At 27.8% G+C, this 9973-nt stretch overlaps 1 long non-coding RNA gene across 2 annotated transcripts; it reads left to right on the plus strand.

Annotated features, from left to right (window-relative positions):
- The first annotated feature begins 4459 nt into the window (after window positions 1-4459).
- Window positions 4460-6314, plus strand: LOC127743221 (uncharacterized). 2 transcript variants are annotated; one of them, XR_008004593.1, is made up of 3 exons: window positions 4460-4913; window positions 5391-5464; window positions 6037-6314. It is a non-coding gene; the product is annotated as an uncharacterized LOC127743221 (long non-coding RNA). The 2 variants fall into 2 exon arrangements; XR_008004592.1 differs by having other exon boundaries at window positions 4460-4907.
- The last annotated feature ends 3659 nt before the right edge of the window (window positions 6315-9973 follow it).

Consider the following 9973-nt stretch of genomic DNA (forward strand, 5'->3'; position numbering starts at 1 on the left):
CAGACTCTCCTCTTCTTTTCCTTTTAGTTAGATTCTTAATTTTTCTAATAGATGTAACTTTCTGAATCAAGTGGATCAGATCATGTACCTTTTTTTATTTGGGATATTTTAGGAGACGTATTAGAAGAGTTATTTTATTATTATGTTTGCTATAATAATATTCACATGTTGTGTATGCTTGTGATTGTTCGGTGTTTACATTTTCTTTCCAAATTACTTGCTGTGGTTGTTATTTGATGTAAGGCTTTGTATTTGTGTTTGTATTTGTGTGTGTGAGAATATGTGATAATGTTGAATGCTATTGCATCTAATAGGAGTTCTTAGAATATCCTCATCTTTGGTCCTTTATAATTTATTTATTATTTTATTTTAAAACGGTTTTTTCGGTTAGATCACTGGTTAAACCGGTTGAACCAATGAACCAGTAAACCAGTGACTAGAGCGGTTTGATGACCGATCTGATTTTCAGAACCTTGGTAATACCACGGTAAATGAGTTATCATTCCCACGAGGATTAATGAATTAAGCAAGCAATAATTGATTGATTATTATAGTTAGACAAGTAAAATTGAGATTTTGAATATCAAATAACATAAAAGACAAAGAATTAAAGAATGCAGACAGTAAATATGTGAGAAAATAATATGAGAAGAGAGTTAAGGCTTTAGAGATGTTTATATTTCCGGATTAACAATTATTATCATCTACCTTGATCATGCGAAAATTTAATTCATAGCAAATCCTAGGTGATTGAAGTCCAAATTCCTTGGTAATTCAATCTCTTCTAACCTAATAAACCATCAATTCCTTGATTAATTAATCATGTCAAAAGGTTAAGTCCAAATTTTAATTTATAAGCCACACAATTTTTAAGAACCCATAAATAATCCGATTATATGTCACGTATCACACTACATCAAGATAATTGAAGAATTATGAGAAAAGGGTTTCAAACTTTAATTCCAATGATGTAACTTTTCCAAGATTCAAAGGGATTCAATTTAGATTAGAATTATTTTCCAATATACCCTAATCCATAGGATGAAGAATGAAACCAATTCTTGAATATAAATCAATGCATTAATCAAAGAGTAGAAGAACAAATAATATTAATCCATTAAAATAAATAGAGCTCTTAACCTTAACAATGGATGTTTAGTTACCCATAGTGTAGAAAATTCAAATCATAATCTAATGTAAAACCTAAAACTAATGAAAGAATGAAAAATGGAAGAGAGAGAGGTTCCTTTCATAAAAACGGCGCTGCTTCTTTTATATTAGCGTGAAATTGGGCTCTTGGCCATATTGCTGGCGTTTAGCGCCACTTAGGTGGCGTTTAGCGCCAGTTTTGATGAAATTCATATCTCCTTGCTGTCCATCTGGCGTTTAGCGCTGGGACTCCCGCATGGAATGGTGAGTGGGACGCGGTTTGGCATTTAACACACTTTTACGGCGTTTAGCGCCATGAGTCTAGAGAGTAATCATAGACTATATCGTTAGAAAGCTCAAAAAGTTAGCTTTCTAATTCCAGTAAAACTGCATCATTTGCACCTCTGTAGCTCAAGTTATGCTCGTTGGAGTGTGAAGAGGTCAGAGTTGACAGCACCCACGAATTCTTTCTGCACTTATCTTCAATTCTTGGTTCCTCCTTTTGCTTTTGCTTCTCTTTTTCTAACATTTTCCTACAAGAATCATGAAACAAAGAAAATCAAAGTACTAATAGAATAGCTTTAAAAATCTTATAATTATCAAGTAAAAGTCATAATTTTTATATAATAAATGCCTATGAAAAGTGCTTAAGATGCTCATGCATCAACCAGCGGCGATGACAAACTCCAATGACAATAGTGATGTTAGCGGCGGTGGTCTCCATCACCACCATCAACTCCTTCTTCTCTTTTGGTCGTCACACACACACACACTCTCTCTCTCTCTCTCTCTCTCTCTCTCTCTCTCTCTCTCTCTCTCATTTTCTCTCTCTTCTGCTGTGACGAATGGCAAGGAGGGAGGTGATCTCCAACGATGGTGTACAATACGGCGACGGTAACTTCCCCTTGTTCGCTGGCTCGCATTTTTTCCCTTGCCAGCAGCGAGGTCATCTTATTTCTTTATGCTAATTCAAAGGTTTTCTATCCTTGTCATGAACCACAACCGTGGTAATTAAAACGAGTTAATCTTTCTTAGTCAACTCCTAACATTAGAGAAAGTCAAGTTGGCATAATTGATCTCAATCTATAAATCCTAATCAACTTACCAATTTACTTTGGTAAAAGATTAGCGTTAGTGAAAACTAAATCAACTAACAACCCAAAACTACCAATCTATGTTGGACATTAATGACTTAAGGTTGCCTAATTTCTTAATCTCCAAGCCAATGTATGAAAATCTACTCCATAATCAAGGTAAATATTTTCATCAAATACTTGGTCGACACAGAAATAAAGCATGATAAATTACAAAAATTAATGAAAACTATAACTAAACAATGCAAGTAATCAATATTAACAACTTAAACAACCATATAGAAAACTCAAAACATCAAATTCATTAATGAAAATTCAAGAATTCACAAATTCATAAACTAACAAAATAACTTTAACTACAAGAAAATCTAAGTAAAGTATAGTGTAAAGAATAAGAAAATTAAGAGCAACTTACAATTAAAACAAGCTAGGATTTAAAATTAAGGCATTGATTGAGTAAAACCTATGAAAATCTAGAGAGCAATTAGAGTTTTTCTCTCTACAAAAACTATGAACAAAACCTAAAGCAAAATGTAAAAATGTGATTATGAAAGTGAGTGTGTTCTCCCCCCAGGAGTGGTGTCCAATATGGCTCTCCAGCATTAGAATTGGGCCAAAAAAGCCTCTAATTCGCGAGTCACATGCCTTTTAAAATGAGGCACGCATCCAGACGTGTGCGTAGGCACAAGCGTGTGCATACGCACGACTCCGAAATCCTCTTCTCCTTTGTTTCTTCATATCTCATCCACTTTTGCATGCTTTTCTTCCATTTCTTGAACCCATTCTTACCTTCTAATCCTGAAATCACTAAAACAAACGCATCAAGGTATCGAATGGAATAAGAGCATAATTAATTTGACAATTTAAAACATAAAAACATGGTTTTAACAATTAAGCACAAGTAGAAAGAAATTCACAAAAACATGCAATATCAATGAATAAATGTAAGTTAAATTGATAAATTCCACTCATTTCAAGCCAAAAATTATCATTCAATATCAGTCCTCTCTCCGCCGGTGCCGTTCTCCCCTTTCCTATTCGCGTTCACTCTCTGCTTTTCTTTTCTTTTCTTTATTCTTTCAGGGTGTGAGTGAAAACAAGAGTGAGTGTATGTGCGGTTGAGGTGTGTCTAAGGTTAGAGAAGAAAGAAAATATCAAAAAATGATCCCACCATCTAATTCATTTGTTTATTTTTTTATTTTTTCTGATTATTATATGTCTACTATTACTAATAGTGTTTTAAATGGCAGAAATTCTGTTATAGTGGCAAGCGATAACATATACTATAGTAAAATAGTAGATATGACAGAATTAGACTAGTTTGACATGTTGAGAGTTGTATTGTTCAAATGTATCTGGGTTGATATTACACTTAATAAGAAAATAAAGATAGATCAATTTAAAATCATAAATGTAAATTTCTCTAACTTGATTCACACTAATAATAATGAAATAGATGAGTCATTTATTCTTGTAATGAATGTGAAAATGGTATGCTATGTTGATGATCCAATTGCAAAAGTTGGTGTTCTATTGGTTACATGAAGTTTAGAGATTTATATGATATAGGATTTTGAATGACAAGGATTTAGGTAAATCTTTGCATGAGGACATACTATTTTATAAGTAACAAGTAGAAAATTTTATAGAATTTCAATTAACAAGGGATAAGGTTAATGAACTAGAACAAGATAAAATGTATATTGATGAAAACGATAATAATGTATATGATGGTGAATTGGTGATCATGAAATTGATGTTAATCTTGGGATTTAAGGGTGATTAGTGTGCTTTATTCTTAATAGTTATTTTCTGAGAGTTTCGTAACTTCTATTGTATTCAACAGTTAAGTTAAATATTGTTTATATATTTTTATTAAGGAAGGTACATATCCTTTATATATACTTTTGTAATGATTTAAATTTAATTTGATGTTTAGAATTACAAGATTGATTAGTTTAATTAAAAAATTTTAAAATTTAAAAAATAATAATTTTCATATTTTGATTAAAAAATTCTGTCTGAATAAAAAATTTGTTAGTATCAACGAGCGTTCTTAATAATTTTATTTTTTTGTTAAATTTAGAATTGAATTAAAAGTTTCAATTACTTAAATAAAAAAATAAATTAAGATTTATACAAAAAGAAGTGAAATTTTGACAGCAGGCTTTAAATAAGTGAAGAACTTTTGTTGAGCCACCAAAACCCACTCGCACACAAAACCAACGTAACTCCCTGCCACTCTTATTCAATTTCTACATACAAATCCCTTCTTTAACTGCATGAACTCGGCCCTCTTTCATCTACTATTCTGAACAACCCCTATTTTCTAAATCCTTTCCTTATTCACTATTTTGTGTTTGATTGCAAATTTGTTTCGGAAGAATAAGGTGTTGATAATCTCTGTCTATTGTGATTTTGTTGTTTTGGGATCAGCGCCATTCGTGTGAAATCGCCAAAGAAATTCTCAAAATTGCCGAAATCACGATTGTCTAGGCAAATTCGTATCATAATGAAGACCGAAAGGAACCCTAAATTGCTCCATTTGCGCCTCTCTCAACGGCAAAGAGAAGATCGTTTCCTTTAGGCGCCACTGGCTTCGGAAAAAAGAAAGCACCAGGCTTAGAACGACCCACCTTAGCAGTCAAAGGTTCTGTACCCTAGGTAGAGGTGATCTTGTGGTTCTCTGCCTCTTTTAATTATAGTGAAATCTGAGTCTTTTGGTTGATGTCCCTTTTCTATTTTTCTCTTATTGTTGTTGGAGCTGGTTGCGTTGAATATCTCCTTTGTAACTCTGCTTGGATATGCCTTTGTATGGTATTATCTAGGGAAGCATCATAGTTTGAATTTACTTTACTTGAGTACTGGTTTAATTTTATGCTTTTTATGCTGTTTAGTGTCTCATGAGCTTACTAAAAATATTATCCACTATTAGTATGTTTATAGCATATATTTACTTCTTGTAAAATAGTCAAAGTTAACTATAATTTAAAAATATAAGTGTTTAAAACTTTTTGTTCCCATGCCTAATGATTTAGTGTTGTTTCTTCAAGTCTTTTTTCTTTTATAACATTGCTTTGTATGAATTTTGCAATGTATATTTAGATTTTTTTTTCTTCAGGTATTTATTCAAGTATTTTTCTTCAGGTGATGTAGAATAAGAACGAACCTTTAACGCACCTATGAACTACAAAAGCACGAACCTCTCATCACTTATCATGGTAATCATTTCTTTCTCACTTTGAATTTTTTCTTTAATAGATTTTTAGATCGATATTACAGTTAATTCACCTACTCGATCAATTTTTATTTGCTAAACTGAATTGGATAGGGTTAAAATTTGATGCTATTACCAAAAATTGTTGGATTCGTCACCAGGTGTAACATCCGTTTGAAGTCCAAGTATTTACATTGTTTTAATGTTATTGATGTGCTATAGTGTAGCGGTGTTGGTGTGTTATTTATTAGTGTTGTTTTTCTGTTGTATGGTTCTGATTTATAAACTCTTTTAACCTCTTCTATGGTTGGGTGTTGCAAACTGCTCTTATAAAAAAAATTGGATTGTTTCGTTGCTTATTGATTGGCATGGGTGTTTGATACTTTGCTTGGTACTCATAGCTTCGTTTTCACTCTTATTTATAGCCAAATGGCTTGCATATTGCATGCAGTAGTCTTGGCCACAAATTATGATATCTGAGGATTAAAATATTATGAACAACTATCCATATTATTTCATTATTATTTTTAACTTTTAGTGGGAATGATCGAAGAATATCATAGTTAATTAATGCAGGTCACATTTTTAACATTATTTTCAAAATGAGTGGAGAAAAGTTGTTGCCCTTTCAAAAATAGCGAAAGAATCATTTGGTTTGAATGAGTCCCCAAAAGCTTGAATAGCATGAGAGTCGGTGAAAGAGCCAACAAAGAGATCCTCTTGCACTCAACAACTTCGAGGTATCATGCCAAAGGATAATTTTAAGAAGAAAAATATTAGGCGATTAAGTAGAGTATCTTTTATCAATAATAGATAGGTGAGGTCTATGGTGGTCTAACAATAAGTGACTAAATATGGCTAAAAAGTTGACTGTCCATTTAATAGATGATACAGTGAGAAATTTATTAATCATACATTTAAAGAAAATGTTAAGTGTAGTAAAGACCATATATTACTAATGACAAAATGAGAAATACAATGCAAGGAACTGTTTTTGTCTCCTGGGCCTTGTAGTAATTAGACCAAAAAATCGATGTTACTTCTTATTTAAAGAACAATAAGAAATTTAAGTCCAAAAGAAAAAAAAGGAACGACGATAATAAAAGGGAGAGATGATTCACCAAAAATATATATATAAGATGATGAATTAATTTTTTTAATTATATTATATTTGTAAAATATAATAATTTAATTACACATTTTTATTCATTTAAGAGTAGTTTTATCTATTCATAATAAATTTAAATGTTACTAAGAATGTAGTTATTGGTCTTAAAAAATTATTTTAAAAACAAAAATATTGATATCTTAAATGTGTAATATATATTTGATTTGTTATTTTTATCTAATTAGTTTAATTTTTTTTGAAATATTATCTAAAATTAAAAAGGCAAATACTCACATGTAATTATTTTCATATGAAATTGATGCAGTTGTTTTTATATAAAATTAATAGTTAAAAGTCATTAATAACAATTTATTCAAAATTTTAAATATATCAAATTATCTAACAATTTTTAACTAGTAATTTTATATAAAAATAACTACATATAAATTTCTCCCAATCAAAGATGCATGATAAAAATGGGTTAGGATATAGTAGTTTGGACGTCTCTAAAAATACTATTTACTCTCAAATAATGTACCAATATTTAATTTGTGTATAATGTAAACTCAATCAAATTAAAAAAAATAATTCTACTTATCTATTGTACGAATAATCTAAATATGTAAAATATTTTAAAATTAAAAATAATAAATATCTATCTATTTAAATAAATATTGATAAATTTAAAATTTATAAATATTATGTATTTTATTCATTGTAACACATATTAAACTATTAATATTTTTGGTTGTATTTATGTCCTCTTTTTCTGTTTTCGATAACTCTGTCTTTTTTGAGTAATCTTTCACTCCCCTTCCTCCCCTAAAAGGAATAAAATAAGTATAATATAAAATTAAAGTGACTAATTAAAAAGGAACAAATCAGATATATATTATACATTTGAGATAGAAAAAGTCTTGGAACCAACTCTATTATAAGTTAACTAAGTCAATTTTTTTATTTTTAATTTTAGAGTAAAGTATTATTTTTGTCCCGACATTTGAGATAAGTCCCAAAATTATCCCTAACGTTTAAATTGTCCTATTTAAGTCCTTAACGTTTTAAAATTGGCTCAATATTATCATACCGTTAAAAATCTGTTAACAAAGTTGACGGCGAGACTAAATTGAGACAATTTTAAAACGTTAGGGACTTAAATAGGACGAAAACGTTGTTCTAAGTAAATTAAACTTAATTGAATAACTATGTGTCGTAAAAAATTGATATTATCGAAGGATAAAATTAAAATTTATTTTTATGTATTTTTTTTCCAGAGTTTTCATCCTATTTACGTCTCTATCGTTTTAAAATCGTCTCAATTTTGTCCCGCCGTCAATTCTGTTAACAGATCCCTAATGACAGGATAACATTGAGCCAATTTTAAAATGCTAGGGATTTAAATAGAACGATTTAAATATTAGGAATAACTTTAGAACTTATCCCAAACGTTAGGGACAAAAACGATAATTTACTCTTAATTTTAAAATTAAAAAAATTAGAGCAGTGGGATTTTTTTTAATAACAAGTCTGTTTTTTAATTAGTTGGTTTAAGTTAGTTTTTTTCTAATTAGTTCTCTAGCAAAATCGTTTGAGATATAATTTCATGTCTTTGTTTTAAAATAATTATCCAAAATCAATAACTGTACCAATGTTGAGAAAAAATTGAAAGGAGACAAAATTTTAAAATAGAACCAAAAAAATGTTAAAATAATTGATAACAAAAACAATGAAAGTATATCTCTTTTAGTATAATCTAATCTATTTATTTTTAAAAAATTGTCCAAATAATATAATAATATAAAAATAAACCTTAGTAACATTTAAATTTATTATGAATAGATAAAACTACTCTTAAATAAATAAAAATATGTAAGTAACTAGTATTTAATTATAATAATTAAATTTTTAATATAAAATCACATTTTTGTATTTTTTATTTATAATTTTTTATAATATATATTTCATAAATATAAAATATTTAAATAAAAAAATTTATCATCGTGTTTCTCTTTCATTATCATTTTTTTGTTTTTTTTAGATTTTTTTTATTTTTAATGAGCTAACTATTAGATCTATCAAATTTATTATTTTTTTTGATATTTTATTGTTCTTTAATCAATAAGTTACAAAGAATTTTTATTTCTCTTTGCTCATGATACATAAGTTTTTTGATTTGCCATTCTTAGGTAATAATTTTCAATTTTTGTTCGATCACTATAAAAGCCCACAAGAAAAAATAAAACATTGCATTTTCCCTTTTGCCTTGACAGGAAACATTTTTCATTTATAATTCTCTACATCCCTTTAAATATATAATAATAAGTTCACTTACCACATATCCACGTGTCATCTTTTAAATGGCTAGTCAACTTTTAGCCATTATTTGTTGAGCTACTATAGACATCACCTAATAGTTAATATTTTTGCAAATGCTGCGTTTTTATAAGAAAAAATATAGATAGACAATAAAAATATTAAATAATATAAATAATAAATATATTGAATGTTCAATTTATTAAGTATGTAGATGATTATCTTAATATTATAATTTAAATAGATAATTTAAAGTATAATATATTTTTATTTTATTGAATCAATTTTAAAATTTATTGTTCATATTATTCACAAAAATCATTCTTTATCTAATAAAGTCCTTTTTATAATATTATAATTTAAGTGGAGAATTTAAGAGAGGCCAGTAGTAATTTTGATTCCTCCAAAATGTGAAACTCCTACAGCATATTATAATAGAGAATAAAGTATTATTTTTGTTCCCAGTACTTGAGATAAATTATAAAGTTGTTCCTAATGTTTTAATAATCCTATTTAAGTTCCTAGCGTTTTAAAATTGGCTCAATATTGTTTTTCCGTTAGGAATCCGTTAACAGAATTGATGGCGGGACAAAATTGAGACGATTTTGAAACGTTAGAAACTTAAATAGAACGAAAATGTTGGGAACAAAAATAATACATAGAAATAAATTTTAATTTTATTCTTCAATAATATTAATTTTTTACTGTAGATAGTATTCAATTATTTTTTAATTACATATAAGTAAATTACACTTAATCACATTACTTTCATTTTAAATAAATTTATTTTTTTATAATTTTACATTTAAAGATTTTTAGTTATCATGAAATATTTATAGAATAGTTAGTATATAAACTTGTGAAAAAATAATATATATACAATAAAGTATAAATTGTACATTTTATGTTTAATGTATCGAACTTTTTTAATGTTTAATTTAATTAAACTTTATTTTTAATTTTATTCTTTAATAGTATTAAATTTTTACAATAAATAATTATTCAATTTTTTTTTTAATTTTATTCTTAATCCTATTATTTTTTCTAAGTGAATTTATTTTTTATTAAAAACAAAATTAAAAAATAAATTAA

This window comes from Arachis duranensis, chromosome 10 (genome assembly GCF_000817695.3).
Source record: "Arachis duranensis cultivar V14167 chromosome 10, aradu.V14167.gnm2.J7QH, whole genome shotgun sequence".
NCBI lineage: Eukaryota > Viridiplantae > Streptophyta > Magnoliopsida > Fabales > Fabaceae > Arachis > Arachis duranensis.